The sequence below is a fragment of the Prionailurus bengalensis genome, chromosome A2 (genome assembly GCF_016509475.1).
Source record: "Prionailurus bengalensis isolate Pbe53 chromosome A2, Fcat_Pben_1.1_paternal_pri, whole genome shotgun sequence".
Classification (NCBI taxonomy): Eukaryota; Metazoa; Chordata; class Mammalia; order Carnivora; family Felidae; genus Prionailurus; species Prionailurus bengalensis.
In genome coordinates this window covers 76,715,810-76,736,615 of record NC_057348.1, presented here as the reverse complement: position 1 = coordinate 76,736,615, position 20,806 = coordinate 76,715,810, and the positions used below count along the sequence as shown (strand labels likewise).

Below are 20,806 nucleotides of genomic sequence, written 5' to 3'. Positions count from 1 at the left end.
CAAAGCAATCTACACATTCAGTGCAATCCCAATCAAAATTGCACCAGCATTCTTCTCAAAGTTAGAACAAACAATCCTAAAATTTCTACGGAATTACAAAAGACCCTGAATAGCTCAAGTAATATTGAAAAAGAAAACCAAAGTGGGAAGCATCACAATCCCAGACTTTAGCTTCCATTACAAAGCTGTAGTCATCAAGACAGTATAATATTGGCACAAAAACAGACACATGAACCAATGGAATAGAATACAGAACCCAGAATTGGACCCACAAACGTATGGCCAACTAATCTCTGACAAAGCAGGAAAAAGCATCCAATGGAAAAAAGACAGTCTCTATAAGCAAATGGTGCTGGGACAGCAACATGCAGAAGTTTGAAACTAGACCACTTTCTTATACCATACACAAAAATAAACTCAAAATGAATGAAAGACCTAAATGTGAGACAGGAAACCATCAAAACCCTAGAGGAGAAAACCGACAACAACCTCTTTGACCTCAGCCACAGCAATTTCTTCCTTGACACATCTCCAAAGGCAAGGGAATTAAAAGCAAAAAATGAACTATTGGGACCTCATCAAGATAAAAAGCTTCTGCACTGCAAAGGAAACAATCAACAAAACTAAAAGGCAACTGATGGAATGGGCAAAGATATTTGCAAATGACATATTGGATAAAGGGCTAGTATCCAAAATCGATAAAGAACTTAACCAAACTCAACACCCCAAAAACAAATAATCCACTGAAGCAATGGGCAGAAGACATGAATAGATACTTTTCCAAAGAAGACGTCCACATGGCTAACAGACACATGAAAAGATGCTCAAGGTCACTCATCATCAGGGAAATACAAATCAAAACCACACTGAGATATCACCTCATGCCAGTCAGAGTGGCTACAATGAACAACTCAGGAAACTACGGATGCTGGTGAGGATGTGGAGAAACGGAAACCCTCTTGCACTGCTGATGGGAATGCAAACTGGTGCAACTGCTCTGGAAAACAGTATGGAGGTTCCTCAAAAATTTAAAAATAGAACTACCCTACAACCCAGTAATAACACTACTAGGAATTTATCTAAGGGATACAGGAGTGCTGATGCATAGGGGCACATGCACCCCAATGTTTATAGCAGTGCTTTCAACAATAGCCAAATTATAGAAAGAGCTTAAATGTCCATCAATTGACGAATAAAGAAGACGTGGTTTATATATACAATGGAATACTACTTGGCAATGAGAAAGAATGAAATCATGCCATTTGCAGCAATGTGAATGGAACTGGAAGGTATTATGCTGAATGAAGTAAGTCGGTCAGAGAAGGACAGATATCATATGTTTTCACTCATATGTGGATCTTGAGAAACTTAACAGAAGACCTTCCCCAGAGGAAGGGAAGGGGAAAAAATAGTTACAAACAAAGAGGGAGGAAGGCAAACCGTAAGAGACTCTTAAATACAAACTGAGGGTGGATGGGGGGGGTGGGGGTGGGGGAGAGGGGAAAATAGGTGATGGGCATTGAGATGGGTACTTGTTGGGATGAGCACTGGGTGTTGTATGTAACGATGAACCATGAGAATTTACCCCAAAACCAAGAGCACACTTTACACACTGTATGTTAGCCAATTTGACCATAAATTAAAAAAAAAAAAAAAAAAGAATTCTTCTTTAGGTCTTCCTACAATAAGCTTTCCTTCTTCAGATACTTTAAGACTGTACCACTATAAACTATTAAAGGATATTTTCTGTTAGTATTTCCACAGAATATCATAACAAATAAGTCCCTTGAACAGAACAACTATGACTAGAAAGCAAAACCAGTGAGGAAAGAAGTCATCTAAAGGCAAGGACTATGTTACTTTACTGAACTTTTTATCCCAGTGCCCAGCAAAGCATTCAGTTACATTTTGTAAATATGCTCATTTCCGTATCAGATAGTATCTCCTTTCATAGGTCAAACGTGAATTAGAAATTTTATTTAAGCATTCCACAGGTAATGGAGAGCAAAATTTAAAAGAAAAGAGCTAGAGTGACTTTAAGGGTGTTTAAGCACTTTCAAAGCATTCGCATTTTTACTTGACTTCTGCTCACATATATCTATTCACTACAGCTTCTATCAACTGCACCAACAGGATTCTAACCCATCTGCATGAAAGATGAAAACAATTTAAATACTCAGCAATGTTCTAATTGTTTAACATAGAAAAAGGGTCTAGCATTACCACTTTGGCCAAAAATGATTAGTGTGTCGCACAGAACTTACACATTTTGGGTATTTTAACATTTATTATTATACAAACAAGTAATAATTACATCAGAGAGAGGATAGAAATATAAAGAGTTTATTCACTCAAATTAGGAAAAACGTTTGGAGAGAACTTCCCCCCCACCCTGACATTGTTAAATGTGGTTGACAAGAGGTATTACAGATGACCCTAATCAGTACTAAATACAGAGTTGTGTTCATGTCCAGGAATCTCGAAGGCAAGCATTTGATACACAGTACGAAAAAGTTTATAAGGAAATAGTACAGAGAGAAAGACAAAAGAAGAGAGAGAGGGAAAGAACAGCCTAAAAGTTGGAACCACAATGAAGGTATCAGTCTTAAACTATAGGCAGTCATAGACTAGTTCAATTCTCCAGAGATACTCATGCAGCTTTCTGATGATTCGGATAGGTCTAATATTTGTTTAAATGTGCAGAAAAGCAATAGGAATGAATCCCTCTGGTATATTTGAACTCTTTCTTTCTTTCTTTCTTTCTTTCCTTCCTTCCTTCCTTCCTTCCTTCCTTCCTTCCTTCCTTTCTCCCCCTCCCCCCATCTCTCTCTCTTCTTCCTTCCTTTCTTTCTCTTTTCTTTTTCTTTTCTCTTATTATGTTAGGTCGGCCCCTCCAGGACAATGTTGAGGAGAAGCAAGGATAGTGGGCATCTGGCCTTTTCCATGACTGTAAAGGTAATGCTTTTCACATTTTATCAATGAGAACGATGACTGTTAACAGTTTTATTAGATATCCTTTATCAATTTAAGAAACTTCCTTTCTCTTAGTTGGCTGGCACTTTTTATCATCATTAATTCTTTCTGTACTTCTGAGATAGTTGTATCTTTTTTACTTACTGCTGTGCTTGGTGTGCTAATATTTTAAGATTCTTTAATATTACATGCCTCAGCATGATTGGACTGTAATTTTCCTTTCCTGTAATCCTGAACTGGTATAAAGGTCATTTTAGTCTCATAATGAGTGAGGGAGTTTTCTTTGTCTCTAAGAAAACAACAACAGCAAAATGATCTGTTCCTTGAACTTTTGGTAGAAGTTGCTTGACAAACCATGAGACTACTGGTTTCTTGGTAGAAAGACTTTGAACTAGCAATTCAATTTCTTTGAAGGTTAAAGGACTATGCATAGTGTCTAATCGTACTTTAACAATTTTGGAAAAGTTCTATTTTTCTAGAAATGTGTCTGTTTCACCTGCCTTTTAAAATTAGTTGGCATATAATTTTTCATGATATCTTTTTTCCCTTAAACTTTAATTATGAACGTATAGAAAAATTTTACACTTAGAGGAAAAGTTGCAGGAATAACCCCCGCCCCCATTTCTACAGTTCACTCCAATTCACCACTTGATTACCAACACTGAACCACATTTGCTTTATCACCATCACTCTCTCTCTCTCCTTTCCTCCTTCTCTCTCTCAAACATCTGAGAGTAAGTTGTACACATCAGAGCTCTGTACAACTAAATAATTAAGTGACTTCCTGATATAAAAACATTCTTCTAGATAACCATAATACAGTTATCAAACTTGGGATTTTTAACCTTGTTACATATATATCTAATATACCTTTCATATTCCAATTTCATGAACTGTCCAATGTTTTTTATAGCACTGTTTTTTTTCTGGAACAGGAACTAGACCAGCATCATATATTTTACAGTTAGCTGTCATATGTCTTTACATAAAGTCTTTCATACTATGGAACTACTCTTCAATCTTTGTCTTTTATATCACTGATATTTTTAAGCATTGAAGACTAGTTATCTTACAGAATGTCCCAAATTTGGATTTATCTTGTTTCCACATAATTAGACTCAGGTTAGGCATTTCTGTCTTGAATACAACATGAATAATCTGTTCTCAGCATATCATGTATATCTGCAAGGTAATGGGGGTTTTAATTTTGATTATGCAGTTAAAGTGCTGTTTGATTCTTCTACTGTATAGTTACTACCTTTCCTTTTGGAATTAGTAATTACTGGGAAACAGTTTAACATCATGTAAATATATTGCTCCTTATCAAAGTCCCCTTCTCCTAGATTTAGCATCCACTGATAATTATTGTCTGAATCAGATTTGACTATAATAGCTGCAAAACAGTTATCTTTTGGGGACACCTGGGTGGCTCAGTTGGCTAAGCATCTGACTTTGGCTCAGGTCATAATTGGTTTGTGAGGTTGAGCCCCACTGCACTGGTGGTATGGAACCTGCTTGGGATTCTCTCTCTCTCTCTCTCTCTCTCTCTCTCTCTCTCTCTCTCTCTCTCTCTCTTTCCGCCTTCCCCACTTGCTCTCTCTCTCACTCTCTCTCTCTCAAAATAAGTAAAAAAATACCAGTTACCTTTTAAATTTCATTGTTCTATTTTCCTTAACTGGCAGTCCATCATAAGGAAGAGCTTTCCCTTTTCATTTGTCAGTCCATCATCTGTCTGTCTAGCCTGATATATGGACCTCTGAATTTTTATTTTACTCAATAGGTTAAAATCCACTACTGACCTTACTTGTTTTGATGATCAGTTTTGGAGCATTTCTTTACTTTCTAGCACAAGATATTCCATGTTCACCTTCAATTTTCTTAGTGCTAGGCCCAGAACCAGCAATTTCTTCAAATAACCCTGATGTTATTTTGTTACCTTGTTTTGAGTTGGTGCAATACAAAACACATATTGTATCCTATACAATGTATATATTCTGAATACCAGCCCTTAATCAGATACATGACTTTCAGTGAATTTACAGTTGTGAACCATCAACACAATTCAGTTTTAAATTTTTTTTTTCAACGTTTATTTATTTTTGGGACAGAAAGAGACAGAGCATGAACGGGGGAGGGGCAGAGAGAGAGGGAGACACAGAATCGGAAACAGGCTCCAGGCTCTGAGCCATCAGCCCAGAGCCCGACGCGGGGCTCAAACTCACGGACCGTGAGATCGTGACCTGGCTGAAGTCGGACGCTTAACCGACTGCGCCACCCAGGCGCCCCTGCACAATTCAGTTTTAGAAGAATCCTGTCATCACAGAAGCTCCCTCTTTATCATGCACACACCAAACCCTGCTCTAGCACCCAGTGACTATCATTTATCTGCCTTCTATCTATAGTTTTGCTTTTACAGAAATTTCATATAAACAAAATCCCACATTTTGAGTTTGACCACTTACACTTATGTTTTGAAGGCTTATCCACATAGTTTGATATATAAGTATTTTGTTTCCTCTTATTGTGGGATAGTTCTGCATTGTATAAATATACTACATTTTGTTCATCCATTGACCAGGTGATGGACATTTAGATTTTTTCCAGTATTTGGTTACTGTGAATAAGGCTGCCAGAAACATTTGTGCATAGACCCTCTTTGTGGACACAGGTTTTCATTTCTCTTGGTAAGTATCTAGGAATGGAACTGTTGAATCATATGGTGAGTGTATACTGAGGAATGGACAAAATGTTTTCCAAAGGCACAACACTATTTGACATTTCCACCAGCAATACATGAGTGTTACAGTTTCTCCACATCTTCACCAACACTTGTTAATGATAGTCATTTTGATTCCACTGGTTGTGCAGTGGAATCTTACTGTAGTTTGGATTTGCATTTTCCTTATGACTTATCTTGAGGTTTTATGTACATCATTATTATCCACTTGCATATCTTCTTAGTTAACAGTCTATTAATAACTTTTGCCCCCTTATAATTTCTCCCTTTTGTGGCTCCCCAACCTCCTCCACCGTACCTCTTCCTTATATAACCACCGATGGGTTTCCATCACAATAGAATAGTTGTATTTTCCAGAATTTTATATTCCAAGAAGTCCTTGTTTTGCATGGTACAGTGTTAACAAAAACTCATGCACATACAAAGCAAGGACATAGGTCGAACCTGCATGCATTTTAGTAAATATAATCCCATGTAAAGCAAAGACTGCCTTTACACAGAATTGTAGAATATATCCTTTTCTCTTTGGGGTCGTCCATTCAACATAAATTTGAGATTAATTCATGTTTTCACATGTATCAGTAGTTCATTTCTTTTTGTTGCTGATTATATTCCGTTATGTGGCTTTACCATGGTTTATCCATTAACATGTTATGGATACTTGGGTTATTCAAGGTTATCAGCTATTAAATAAAAAGCTGCTAGCAAACATTGGTATGCAAGTCTTTCGTGGATATACTCTTTCATGTCTCTAGGATTAATACATGGGGGTACACTGAGTAGTCACGTACCAAGTGTATGTTTAACTTTTCAAGAATCTGCCAAACTGCCTTCCAAAGTGGTTGTACAAGTTTACGTTTCCCATCAGCAGCATATAAGAATTTCAGTCAATCTATAACCTCACCAGCACCAACACTTGGCACTGCCAGCCTTTAAAATTTTAGGTATGTGCTTATTTGACATCTATCTACCAAGTGTCTGTTTGAACCTTTTGTCCCAGTCTAAAAACTGACAAGTTGCTTTGTGAGTTCTGAGAGTTCTTTTTAGACATAAATCCTTTATTCGATATATGATTTGCAAATATTTTCTCCCAGTCTATACCTTGTCTTGTATTCTCTTAATGAAGTCATTTGCAGAGCAGGAATTCTTCATCTTGATTAAGTCTCAAATACCAGGGTTGGAAAAAATAAACAAAAATAAAAATGAAATAAAATATCAGGGTTGCGGGTTTTTTTTTTCTTTTATGGATCAAGCTTGTGGTGTTGCATTGAAGAAATCTTTGCCAATCCCAAGGTCACAAAGTTTTATTTTCTTCCTCCAATCAGTTTTAGAATTTTAAGTCTTACATTTGGGCACCCAAATGTTCCAGTGTTATTTGTTAAAATAACTACTGTGTCACCACTGAATTGTCTCTGAAGCTTGTTTTGAAAATCAGTTCTGCATATACACATGAGTGTATTTTTGGACTTTCTATTCTGCATCAGTGATCTAAGGTCTCTGACTTTACAACAACACCACACTTTCTTGAATAAGGTAGTTTTCTAAGTCCTGAAATCAGATAATGCTAAGCCTTTCAATTCGGCTTTTCGTTTTCAAAGCTGTGTTGGGTATCCCATGGCCTTTGTACTTCTATTTGAATTTTAGATTCAGCCTGTCAATTTTTCCAAAACATCTGTTGGGATTATAGATCTATTTGGCAAGAATGGACATCTTAACAACAGTGAATCTACCAACCCATAAATAAGGTATCTCTCTTCATTTAATTAGGTTTTCTTTAATTTCAGCAATTTTCACAGTTTTCAGTATACAGATGATATTCATCTTTTAACAGATTTATTCCGAAGTATTTCATATTCTTTGATGCAACTACATATGGAATTATTTTCAGTTCTCAATTGTACATTGCCAATATATAGAAATACAATTGACTTTTTTGTATTGGATCTATCTTCTGTAATCTTGTACTAAGTGACTTACTAGTTCTGGTAGCTTTTTATTATTTATTTAAAGATCCCATCAAATTTTCTACATAGATGATTATGTCATCTGTAAACAGAGACCATTTTACTTTTTCCTTTCCAAACTGGAAATCTTTTATTTCTTCTTCTATTCCACTAGCTAGGACAACATTAAATAGAAGCAGTGAGAACAGAAAGAAAACCTTGCCTTCTCCCTGATTTTAGGAGAGAAGCATTCAGTCCTCATGATTAAGTACGATTTTACCTGTTCCTTGTTCCTAAATGCCTTTTTTCAGGTTGAGAAAGCTCTTTTCTATTCCTAGTTTGCTAAGAGTTCTTATCAGGAACAGATGTTGGATTCTGTCAAATGCTTTTCCTTCATGTACTGAGATAATCATATGGTTTTTCTTTTTAGTTTGCCAGCTTTCCTTTTCCAATTACAACCTTATATTAAAACCTCATTTAATCCTCCATAATTTTTAACCTCTTACATTTCCCGTATTTTTAATTTATGCTGCATTCTGGATAAATTCATCAATTCTGTCATCCTCCAATTTATTCTTTGACTTTATGCAATATCTGTTTAATCTATCTGCATTTTTATTTCAATGATTTTATTTTAAATTCCTAAATGTTCTGTTTGGTTCTTTTTAAAGAACTGGTCATTTTTTAAGAGTCTTTTGTTTCTCATTTTTTATTCCACTCTGTATTCTTTAAATATATCATAAACAGGTATTTTAGATTCTTTTTCAGATAATTCTAACTTATGAAGTGCATAGTGTCCTTCAGAAGTCTGATAGGAGTCTAAGATCTGTTTTTCATTGCCTTCATTTTTTCCTACTGACTGACTGTCTTTCAATCATAGATTCTTGTTTATTTATACGGTTGGTGCCTTTTTTACTATGAGCTGTTACTTGGCTCACGTTATTATGTGCTCAATTCTGATGGCTAAAACGAAAAATGCTCTTCTCTACAGAGGATGTGCATTTGTTTCTTGTGGGAGTGAGATACTGTTACCAACAGAGAACCATGTTAGTCACCCACACAGGTCTTAGATTAATGCAACTCTGATAGGTTCATTTTAGAGCCCCAGAGCCTACTGGACTGATCCCGTCACTGACATGGGCATCTGACTTGAGGTCAACTCTGGCTTTTCCAATGACTTATAGCTCACAAATCCCCATTAAGTTTCAACTATTTTATCTGCTTCTGTATATGCATAAGTATATCTGTATATGCATCTTTGCCCCTCAGAGATTCTCTTATCTTTTGCAGGCCCAAAAGTGCATTGCATGGTATACCTCTCCAATTTACCTAGAATTTATTTCTATTGTAGTGAGAGGACTCTTCAGAAAATTTGGTCCCCAAGATAGTAAAAGCAAAAACCTTCTACCCTTTATGGATGAGAGTATTTACTGATGATATCTGACTTAGACTCTGGCTTATTGCTACTTACTTTTTAAATCAAATTAAGATGTCATAGACAGATGAGTTAAGTAAGCATTTTTCTCAAAACATTAAAATATTTCATGTTTGAATGTCCTAAAATTTTTGAATCTTTAATCTTATCACCAAATCATTTGATATTTCTAAAAGAATAAAACACATTCTTTTTCACAGTTAAAATTCTCATTAGTACTATAGCTGCTCAAAGCTCTGAACACATTCCAAATTTAGCCTAATACATCCTACACACATGATTACAAGACTTTGTTCGATGATAAAAATTCCTGGCTTAGAAAATGAAAGTATCCTATCTACATACAAATAAACTGGCTTCATTCTGCAGATGAGAATCTACAACCTGTTTTCCACTGTGTGGATTCTGAATAATCTGTCAATAATTTGCTACACTCACTTTATCAGAATGTTATATACAGTGTTGATGATTATATAGTGACACTAGAACTCTTCACTGGTGTTAAAAGATACCAAAATTGATAGGTATGAATATGCCTTTCAAATTGTACAATAGACTGAAAATAAGTTTGTCTTAATAAATTAAGCAGCAGCAGAATTAGTTATCTTATCAAGGAATAGCTTTCAAAAAGCCTCTACATTTAAATTATATTCCTAAGATTGTTATACCTAATATAATTGGTCCAGTTTTATTTTAAACTCATGATATAAAAATACATCAAAAAGATGTAAAGGTGATATAAGTGGGCTTAGTATGAACTATTCCATATTATAAACCAAAGAGAAACTATCAATTTAACCTTCAATAAACTTCAAAATATAGACTATTACTTATAAATATTTGAACACAAAAATTTTTAAAAAGTGTTCTAGGTAGATTCCAACTTAACTTTGCTAGAAATAATCTTCCTGAGGAAAAAAGCATTAATTTCCAAACAGATACTGTAGAATGCATATGGCATAATTCTAATACTGTTTCATCTTGAATTATTTACAAATTTTGTTTTTAGTACATATATTCACAGATTAGAAAGGCTAAAACCATTAAATTAGAAAGAACTTTCAATACCAAGACACATTCTTCTTAAAAATCTTGGAATTGCAAAAACTAGTAGTGTTAAAAAGAACTGTCTGTTCATAACCTTGTCCTCAAAAAGAGATTACACAAAGGTTTAGAGATTTGGGTCCAGATATCATTCTTCAATGACCCAAAACACCAGATATATATCATTACCTACTCAAAAGTTTAAACTTCTCTGAAGATTTAAAGGGTCATTATTTGGGGACTCCAATTATCCTAGAAATCCTACACTCTCTACAAAGATTCTGTTGCCATCAATAATTATTTTCATTAGAATAATTATGTCCTTACGTGGTATTATGTAATTAGCAAAAATATTTGTCCATAGCTTTGCAATAAAGAAAAAGACTAAACAAACTATGGTAAATATAGTGATAGTTATGTGCTTTATCTGCAATATGTGATGGATATTTTTGAGGGTTTTGTTCTGTTTTGTTACTTTTCTCTGGCTCTGGAAATCCCAAGTATTTAAGATCAAGTTATTTTGGGCTTTGCACAAAAGATCGATCTGTTTTGAATATACATGAGTACACTGAATTCCAAGAAGGACTTAAATTTTTTTCATAAACATTGCTGTAAAAGAACAAAGATCAACTAAACTGGAAATTTACATCAAAATTTATATATAAATATGTGTGTTGTATAGGACTACATTTTTAAATAGCCTAAGAAAGAAAGATCAATCTTTACTGGTTTTTATTTTTAATTCAGTGAAAAATTTCATGAGTTAATATAATGATTGAATAAGATGAATGGTAACACTGCATGTGCATTTGCTTGCCTGTAAACATTAAGGCCTGATATTAGTTATCCATTCCACCAGTAAATGTAAAGACTTAATAGCTATACAAGAGAGGGGAAGCTGGTGACAGAGTAGGACGACCCTAGGCTCTCCTAGTCCCATGAATACAAATAGATAAGTATCAAATCATCCTAAATATCTGAGAAATTGACCTGTAGACTGGCAAAACAAACTCTACAACTAAAGAAGAGAAGAGGCCACTTGAAGAAAGTAGGAAGTGTGGAGACACAGTTTGGGAGAAAAACCAATCGTGGCCACTAAGGTGGAAAGGGAGCCACCACTGTAGAGAAGGGTGAGAGACACTAGCACACAGGACGAGCATAGAGGGAAAATGAATCCCCAATAACAATTGGTTTGGAAAGTGAGAGGGGCTGAATTTCATGAGTTTTGCGACCAGCAGGACTTAACCTGGAGTACTAAAGATCAGCAGGTATGGCTTGGGGACAGCACAGAGGCACTGGGGCTGCTCTTGGAAAGAAGGCAGGCAAACAACTTGTGAACATACAGCATGGAAACAGTGATCTGAAGAGCACCAGGGGTACAGAGTAGGGAGATTATCTGTTCATCTCAAAGCATGTCCTAGAAAGGCAGCATTCATCTCAAAGCATGCCCTAGAAAGGCAGCATTCAGGGAGAGAACCCATCAGGAACAAAGGCAACAGCTGGGACCATTTCCCTCCAGCAACCTCAGCATAAGCACAGAGCCACCTAGGGGAAGCAGCACAATACCCACACTCCCTACCTAACTTGCTTGCACCAAGCCCTGCCCCCATCATTCACCAGTGGAACTGCTCCTCCCAGTCACACCTGCCTCAGTCCCAGCAGGCCCCCTCCCCCAGAAGACCAGTCCAAACCCCTTAAACACCATGTCTCCCAACCTGGGAATTTTGTAGGGCCTTGCTTCCAGCAGCAGTGCCAACAGGTCTCATTTCAAAAGCAGACCAGAACACAGTTAAAATGCGCCACATTCAGGCCAGGGGCCAAACACAGCCCATAACACACAAAGACAGCCTCTGCAGATGACTGGCCTGAAAGAAAAGGCAGCTAGGACACAATAGCTGATCACACAGAGTACACATTGGACACACTCCCAGAAGTACCAAGCCCTAGGGAACAAGAATGCTACACAGCAGGGCACTGTTGGACTTCTTCTTCATGAGGCCATTACCTTCAAGGACAGGAGACATAAGTGACTTTCCTAACACAGAGAAACAGGCACAGAGACTTAAGACAAAAGGAGAAGACAGGGAAATTGAACCCAAATGAAAAATCCAGGACAAGACAATGGCCAGAGATCCAGGAAAAACAGATATAAGTAACATGCCTGATAGAGAATTTAAAGTAAATATCATAAGGATACTTACTAGACTTGAGATAAGAGTGGAAGACATAAGTGAGACCCTGAACACAGAGATACGGAATACCATAGCAAAGATAAAGGGCTCAATAAATGCAGTGAGAAACACACATGATGGAATGAACAGAATGCTAGAAGAAGCAGAGGAACAAATCAATGACCTAGAAGACAGAGTAATGGAAAGTAATCAAGCTGAACACAGAAAAAAGAATAATGGAAAATAAGAGTAGACTTAGGGAACTCAGTGACTCCAAGATAGTAACATTCACATTATAAGGAGTCCTAGAAGACAACAACAAAGAAAACGAGGCATTAAGTTTATTTGAATAGACAATAGCTGAAAACTACCCTAATCTAGGGAAGCAAACAAATATCCAGAACCAGTAGGCATAGAGAACCTCCAACAAAGTCAACAAAAAGATTCACACCAAGACATATTACATTTAAAATGGCAAAATATAGTAAAGAAAAAATTTTTAAAGGAAAAGAACAGTTACATAAAAGGGAAACTCCCTAAAGCTACCAGGGGCTTTTCAGCACAAACTTTCCAAGCCAGAAGGGAATGGTGTGATATAGTCAATGTACTGAATGGATAAAACCTGCAGCCAAGAATATTCTATCCAGCAAGGCTATCATTCAGAATACAAAGAGAGATAAAGATTTTGTCAGACAAACAAAAACTCACAGAGTCCATGACTGCTAAACCAGCAAAGCAAAGCAGAAATATTAAAAGGGACTCTAGGGGCACCTGAGTGGCTCAGTTGGTTAGGTATCTGACTATTGATTTTGGCTCAGGTCATGATCTCATGGTTCATGGGATCAAGCTCTGTGCTGGGCTCTGCCCTGACAGAGTGGAGCCTGCTTGGAATTCTCTCTCTCCCTCTCTGCCCCTACTCTACTTCAGTGCTCTCTCTCTCTCTCAAATAAAAAAAAAATGCAAAAAATAATAAAGGAGGTTCTATCAGTAAAAAGGAGAGACCAAAGTGACAGTATGAAGATAGAAAACACAAAAATAAAAAGAAATAAATAAACACAAAAGTAAAAATAAATTTGTCAAGTATCAGTCAAGGAGCTCACAAAATACAAGAATGTGAAATACGACAACATATACCTAAAATGTGGGAAGAAGTAAAAGAAGGGTTCAAACTTAAATAACCATCAACTTAATATAGACTGCTATATACAGAATATGTTACATACAAACCCAATGGTAACCACAAATCAAAAAACCACAAATAAATATGCAAAGACTAAAGAGAAAGAAATCCAAAAAATCACTAAAGAAAACAATCAAATTATGAAAGACAAGAAAGGATCAGAGGAAAGTCTCCACAAACAACCACAAAACAGGTAAAAAAAGGTAATACATATGTATCAATTACTTTGAATGTAAATGGACTGAATGCTCTCATCAAGACAGAGTGACAGAATGGATAAAAAAAAAACAAGACTCATCTATATGCTACCTACAAGAAACTCCTTTAGACAGAAAGACGCCTGCAGATTTAAAGGGAGAGGATGGATAAACATCAAGCATGCAAAAGGATGCCAAAAAAAAAGATGGAGTAGCAATACCTATGTCAGACAACATAGACTTTAAAATGAAGACTGTAACAAGAGACAAAGACAGTAGATAATCATAAAGCAGGCAATCCCACAAGAAGATAAAACACTGTACATATTTATGCATCCAAATACATAAAACAGTTAATAACATAATTTATAATAATATAATAATAGTAGGGGACTTAAAATTTTTTGTTAATGTTTATTTCTGAGGGAGAGAGAAAGAGACAGAATGCAAACAGGGGAGGGGCAGAGAGAGGGGGAGACACAGAATCCGAAGCAGGCTCCAGGTGCTGAGCTGTTGGCACAGAGCCCATCACAGGGCTTGAACTCACAAACTGTGAGGTCATGACCTGAGCTAAAGTCAGACGCTCATCTGACTGAGCCACCCAGCTGCCCCATAACAGTAGGGGACTTTAACACTCCCCTTACATCCACAGATTACTTAAACAAAATCAACAAATAAACAATGGCTTTAAATGACAAACTGGACCAGATGGATTTAACAGACATATTCAGAGCATTCCATCCTCAAGCAGAATACAGATTCTTTTCAAGAGCCCATGGAACCTTCTCCAGAATTGATCACCTATCAGCCCACAAAACTAGCCTCAACAAATTCACAAACAGTCAAGTCATACGAGGCAACTTTTCTGACCACAAAAATAGGAAACTAGAAATCAACCACAAGAAAAAATCTGGAAAGTACACAAATACATTGAGGTTAAATAACAGATTACTACAGAATAAATGGGTCAGCCAGAAAATAAAAGAATAAAAAGGTACATGGAAACAAATGTAAAAGAAAATACAATGATACAAAACCTCTGAGATAGCAAAAGCAGTTCTAAGAGCTAAGTATAAAGCAATGCAGGCCTAACTAAGAAGCAAGAAAAATCTCAAATAAACAGTCTGACCTTACACCTAAAGGAGCTAGGAAAAGAACAACAAACAAAATCTAACACCAGTGAAAGGAAGGAAATAATAAAGATTAGAGCAGAAATAAATGATATAGAAACTAAAAAAACAAAAAAACAAAAAAACAAAAAAAAAACAAGATCAATGAAAGCAGGAGCTGGTTCTTTGAAAAATATCAGTAAAATTGATAAACCTCTAGTCAAACTTATCAAGAAAAAAAGATAAATAATTCAAATTTTAAAAATCGTAAATGAGATGGGAGCCTGGGTGGCTCAGTGTGGTAAGCGTCCAACTTCTCTAGATTTTGGCTCAGGTCATGATCTCACAGTATGTGGGATCGAGCCATGCATTGGGCTATGTGCTGACAGCGTGGAGCCTGCTTGGAATTCTCTCTCTCCCGCACTCTCTGCCCCTCTCCCATTCACACTCTTTCTCAAAATTAATAAATAAACTTAAAAAAAAATCACAAATGAAGGAGGAGAAATAACAACCAACACCATAGAAATATAAACAATTAGAAGAAAATATTATGAAAAACTATATGCCACCAAGGTGGGCAACCTAGAAGAAATGGATAAATTCCTAGAAACATATAAACTACCAAAACTGAAACTGGAAGAAATAGAAAACTTGAACAGACCAATAACCTGCAAAGAAACTGACTCAATAATCCAAAAATTCCCAACAAACAAAGTCCAGGAACAGATGGCTTCACAGGCAAATTCTACCATGTATTTAAAGAAAAGTTAATACTTATTTTTCTCAAAGTACTCGAAAAAAACAGAAAGGAAGGGGGCACCTGGCTGGCTCAGTTGGTGAAGTGTCGAACTGTTGGTTTCGGCTCAGGTCACGATCTCAGTTTCAGGAGTTGGAGCCCCACATTGGAATTGGCGCTGGCAGTGTGAAGCCTGCTTGGGATTCTTTTTCTCTCTCTCTCTCTCTCTCTCTCTCTCTCTCTCTCTCTCTCTCTCTCTATCCCCCCCCACTTGCTCTCTGCCCCTCCCCTACTCATGCTGTCTCTCTCTCTCTCTCTCTCTCAAAATAAATAAATAAACTTTTAAAATATATATGGTTTAAAAAAATAGAACAAAAGGAAAACTTCCAAATTCATTCTGAGGCCAACATTACCGTGATCTCAGAACCAGATAAAGACACCACTAAAAAAGAAAACTATAGGCCAATATCTCTGATGAACATAGATGCAAAAATCCTCAGCAAAATACTAACACACTGAATCCAACAATACATTAAAAAAATCATTCACCACAATCAAGTGTGATTTATTCCTGGGTTGCCAGGATGGTTCAATATTCATAAATCAATGTGACACAATAAAAGAATCAATCACATCAATAAAAGTATAAGAATGATATTATCATTTAAATAGATGCAGAAAAAGCACTTGACAAAGTACAACATCCATTCATGATAAAAACCCTTAACAAAGTAGGTTTAGAAGGAACACACCTCAACATAATAAAGGCCATCTATGAAAAACCCACTGCTAACATCGTCCTCAATGGTAAAAAACTGAGAGCCTTTCCCTGAAGGTCAGGAATATGACAAGGATGTCCACTCTTGTCACTTTTATTCAACACAGTACTGGAAGTCCTACCCATAGTAATCAGAAAACGAAAAGATATAAATGGCATCCAAATTGGTAAGGAAGAAGTCAAACTTTCACTATTTTCAGACAACATGATACTATATATATAGGTAACATAAATAATACCCCACAAAACTGCTAGAACTGATAAATAAACTCTGTAAATTTGAAGGATACAAAATCAATGTACATAAATTTATTGCATTTCTATATGCCAATAATGAATCAGCAGAAAGAGAAATTAAGAAAACAATCCCACTTACAATTGCGCCCAAAAGCATAAGAAACCTAGGAATAAATCTAACCAAAGAAGTGAAAGACCTATACTCTGAAAACTATAAAACACTGATGAAAGGAACTGAAGAGGACACAAAGAAATGGAAAGATATTCCATGCTCATGGAAGAACAGATATTGTTAAAATACCTATACTACCACAACAATCTATACATTTAATGCAATCCCTATCAAAATACCAACAGCATTTTTCACAGAACGAGAACATTCCTAAAATTTGTATAGAACCATAGAAGACCCCAAATAGTCAAAGCAATCTTGAAAAAGACAAACAAAGCTGGAAGCATCACAATTTTGGACTTCAGGTTATATAACAAAGCTGCAGCAATCAAAACAGTATGGTAGTGGCACAAAAACAGATACACAGATCAATAGAAAACAATACAAAACCCAGAAATAAACACACAATTATACGGTCAATCTTCAACAAAGTAGGAAAGAAAATGCAGAGAGAAAAAATAGTCTCTTCAACAAATCTTGCTGGGAAAACTAGACAGCTACATGTAAAAGAATGAAAGCAGACAACTTTCTTACCCCATACGCAAAAATAAATTCAAAATGGATTAAAGACCTAAATGTGAGACCTGAAACCACAAAAATTATACAAGAGACAGAAACAATAACTTCTCTGACATTGGCTGTAGCAACTTTTTCTAGATAGGTTCCCTGAGGCCAGGGAAACAAAAGCAAAAATAAACTATTGGGGACTACATCAAAATAAAAAGCTTCTACACAGGGAAGGAAATATTAAAACTAAAAGGCAACCTAAGAAAGGGAAAAGATATTTGCAAATGACACATCTGGTTGGTATCCAAAATTTACAAAGAACTTATAAAACTCAATACCCAAAAATCAAATAATCCAATTTAAAAATGGGCAGAAGATATGAACAGACATTTCTCTAAAGAAGTCATACAAATGGCGAACAGACACATCAAAAGATGCTCATCGTCCTTTACCATCAGGGAAATGCAAATCAAAACTACAATGCACTGTCACCTCACACCTGTCAGAAGGGCTAAAACCAACAATGAGAAATATCAGGTGTTGGTGAGGATATGGACAAAAAGGAAACTTGTGCCCTGTTAAAGGGAATACAAACTGATGCAGCCACTCAGGAAAATGTATGGAGGTTCCTCAAAAAGTTAAAAATTGAATTATCCTACAATCCGGCAATCACACTACTGGGTATTTACCCAAGAAAACAAAAAAACACTAATTCAAAGGGATACATGCACCCATTTGTTTACAGCAACATTATTTACAATAGCCAAATTATGGAAGCAGCCCAAGTGTCCACTGACTGATGAATGGATAAACAAAATGTGGAGTGTATGGATACACATATAATATATATACATATATGTGTGTGTATACATATATGTGTATATACATACACATATAATGAAATATTATTCAGCCATAAAAAAGAATGAAATCTTGCCATTTGCAATGACATGAATGGACCTAGGGAGTATAATGGTAAGCAAAATAACACAGTGAAAGACAAATACCGCATGGTTTCATTCACGTGTTTAAAAAACAAAAGAAGCAAAGGGGAAAGAGAGAGAGAGAGAGAGAGAGAGAGAGAGAGAAACCAAGAAACAGACTCTTAACTCTAGAGAGCAAATTGATGGTTACTACAGATGAGGCAGGTGGGAGGAGGGGATGGGTTAAATAGGTGAAGGGGATTAAGGAGTGTACTTGTTGATGAGCACCACATGATGTATGGAATTGCTGACACACTGTATGTTCACTAAGTGGAATTTTAAAAATTGAAAAAATTAATTACTATGCAAATTGACAAAAGCATCTTATTATTTCTTTCATACAATTAAAAGCCAAATATGAAGCAGAATAATGCAAGTAGGTATATACCAACATAAGTATACATATACGCAAAAATGAGTTTATACAGCGGGTCTGAGATTGCTATAGTTAAAAATGCCTAATTGCAAGGCTGGTCCTTGGCTGGTACTTGGGACTTGGATTTTAAGAGGGTCCTCATGGTTGTCAGTTAAGAATGCTCGCTATACCTACAATCCTAAAATTCATATGGAACCACAAAAGGCCCCGAATAGCCAAAGGAATTTTGAAGAAGACCAAAGCAGGAGGCATCACAATCCCAGACTTTAGCCTCTACTACAAAGCTGTCATCATCAAGACAGCATGGTATTGGCACCAAAACAGACACATAGACCAATGGAATAGAATAGAAACCCCAGAACTAGACCCACAAACGTATGGCCAACTCATCTTTGACAAAGCAGGAAAGAACATCCAATGGAAAAAAGACAGTCTCTTTAACAAATGGTGCTGGGAGAACTGGACAGCAACATGCAGAAGGTTGAAACTAGACCACTTTCTCACACCATTCACAAAAATAAACTCAAAATGGATAAAGGGCCTGAATGTGAGACAGGAAACCATCAAAACCTTAGAGGAGAAAGCAGGAAAAGACCTCTCTGACCTCAGCCGTAGCAATCTCTTACTTGACACTCAGCCGTAGCAATCTCTTACTCGACACATCCCCAAAGGCAAGGGAATTAAAAGCAAAAGTGAATTACTGGGACCTTATGAAGATAAAAAGCTTCTGCACAGCAAAGGAAACAACCAACAAAACTAAAAGGCAACCAACGGAATGGGAAAAGATATTCGCAAATGACATATCGGACAAAGGGCTAGTATCCAAAATCTATAAAGAGCTCACCAAACTCCACACCCGAAAAACAAATAACCCAGTGAAGAAATGGGCAGAAAACATGAATAGACACTTCTCTAAAGAAGACATCCGGATGGCCAACAGGCACATGAAAAGATGTTCAGCGTCGCTCCTTATCAGGGAAATACAAATCAAAACCACACTCAGGTATCACCTCACGCCAGTCAGAGTGGCCAAAATGAACAAATCAGGAGACTATAGATGCTGGAGAGGATGTGGAGAAATGGGAACCCTCTTGCACTGTTGGTGGGAATGCAAATTGGTGCAGCCGCTCTGGAAAGCAGTGTGGAGGTTCCTCAGAAAATTGAAAATTAAAAATAGACTTACCCTATGACCCAGCAATAGCACTGCTAGGAATTTACCCAAGGGATACAGGAGTACTGATGCATAGGGGCACTTGTACCCCAATGTTCATAGCAGCACTCTCAACAATAGCCAAATTATGGAAAGAGCCTAAATGTCCATCAACTGATGAATGGATAAAGAAATTGTGGTTTATATACACAATGGAGTACTACGTGGCAATGAGAAAAAATGAAATATGGCCTTTTGTAGCAACGTGGATGGAACTGGAGAGTGTGATGCTAAGTGAAATAAGCCATACAGAGAAAGACAGATACCATATGGTTTCACTCTTATGTGGATCCTGAGAAACTCAACAGAAACCCATGGAGGAGGGGAAGGAAAAAAAAAAAAAAAGAGGTTAGAGTGGGAGACAGCCAAAGCATAAGAGACTGTTAAAAACTGAGAACTGAGGGTTGATGGGGGGTGGGAGGGAGGGGAGGGTGGGTGATGGGTATTGAGGAGGGCACCTTTTGGGATGAGCACTGGGTGTTGTATGGAAACCAATTTGTCAATAAATTTCATATAAAAAAAAAAAAGAATGCTCGCTATACCTAAACTGTTTGTACCAATAATGTGGTCTACACCAAACAGCTGCTTTTCTTTCAGGAGTCTGGAATTTTGGTACATGCTAGGCTAACTGACTCTTGATGAGAACCCTGAACTCCTACGCGCAAGATGAACTTCCCCAGAGGACATTTTATGCATGCTGTTGCTAGATGAATTAAAGGTGTCCTCTCTCTCCTGTAAAAGAAGACCCTTGGAAGCTTTCAGTTGGTTACCTCTGGACTTCATCCTATATGCCTTTTTCCTATTGCTGATTTTCCTTTCTTGAAGTTGATTTTGGTTCCTATCCTTTTGCTGTAATAAATCATAGCCAGAAGCACAACTATATGCTGAATGCTGTGAATTCTCTAACAAATAACCAAACTTGGGGGTGGTCTTAGAGATCCATAACATAATATATAAATGCCTAAATTTTGACCTTACAAAGGACACTATACCGTAACACTGGAAATTTAGAGAATTT

General features: G+C 36.6%; 1 protein-coding gene across 1 annotated transcript in view; it reads right to left on the bottom strand.

Moving 5' to 3' along the window:
- COG5 (component of oligomeric golgi complex 5) overlaps nucleotides 1-20,806 on the bottom strand; it is a 316,096-nt gene that overhangs the window by 114,590 nt on the left and 180,700 nt on the right. The gene's annotated exons all lie outside the window — the stretch shown is intronic.